Source organism: Cynara cardunculus (genome assembly GCF_001531365.2).
Source record: "Cynara cardunculus var. scolymus isolate 2C chromosome LG 10, CcrdV1, whole genome shotgun sequence".
Lineage (NCBI taxonomy): Eukaryota > Viridiplantae > Streptophyta > Magnoliopsida > Asterales > Asteraceae > Cynara > Cynara cardunculus.
The window spans coordinates 4,856,874-4,857,921 of record NC_037537.1 but is presented as its reverse complement, the minus strand read 5'-3'; the positions used below and the strand labels follow the sequence as shown (position 1 = coordinate 4,857,921).

The window sequence follows — 1,048 nt, the reverse complement described above, 5'->3', positions numbered from 1 at the left end:
GACTGGCAAGCTTAAAGTTTTCTTTTGAGTAAAGTAAAAGATTTGATTTTTCTAGTACCTGTTTTAATCATCTTGAAAAGTGGTGTATGCCAAGAACACATTGCGGGGAATTTTTTGAATTTGATCCAGACATTGAGAGAACGTTTCACCATAGAAGGAGGGAACAAAGAGCATTTTAGGCTCTACTCCCTCCTAACATGGAGTTACCTGCTCCCATCATTCCGGAAGTACCACATTTGGAAAACCAACCGCCAGTTTTTGGGCAAATAACACCGTTCCCAAATTTTCAACAAGGACACCAAGGACACCCACATCATGATAATGATAATAATTTAGACACAGAATCGGACCATAATGAGAAACAAAGGGCACAGACTCCAAACATCATTAATCTGGCAAATTCCAAAAATGGAAGGATCATGGATTATGCTATCCCGGATTTTGAGCAATTAAATTCTGGGATAGTTAGACCACATATGACCGCTCTCCATTTTGAACTAAAACTGATAATGTTTCACATGTTACAGACTAATGGCCAATTTGCTGGATTGTCCAATGACGCTCTCAGACTCACTTTATTTCCATTTTGGTTACGGGATCGGGCAAAAGCATGGTTTAACTCTTTAACACTGGCATCTGTGCCATCTTGGAGTAACATGGCGGAAAATTTTTTGCGACAATATTTCCCACCAACAAGGAACGCTAAGTCCAGGAACGAGATCTGTCTTTTTAAACAACTGGATGATGAAGTTGTTCCTGACGCGTGGGAAAGATTTAAAGAGTTGTTGAGGAAATGCCCACACCATGGCATTCCATACAGTATTCAACTTGAGACGTTTTACAATGGGTTAAGTCCCATGGCAAAACAAATRCTCGAYGCGACTGCAGGCGGAGCCTTTAYAGCCAGTACCTATAATGAGGGATATGAGATCCTAGAAAAGATATCAGCAAACAATGGGCATTGGGCTGACCCACTTGCCCAGCCACAGAAAAAGACTGCTGGAATACATGAGGTGGATGCATATACTGCATTAACAGCTCAGCTTAC

The 1,048-nt window shown here is 41.1% G+C and overlaps 1 non-coding gene across 1 annotated transcript; it reads right to left on the bottom strand.

Annotated features, from left to right (window-relative positions):
- Nucleotides 1-704: 704 nt before the first annotated feature.
- LOC112520551 lies at nt 705-811 on the bottom strand. Its single transcript, XR_003070023.1, has one exon. It is a non-coding gene; the product is annotated as a small nucleolar RNA R71 (small nucleolar RNA).
- Nucleotides 812-1,048: the final 237 nt, after the last annotated feature.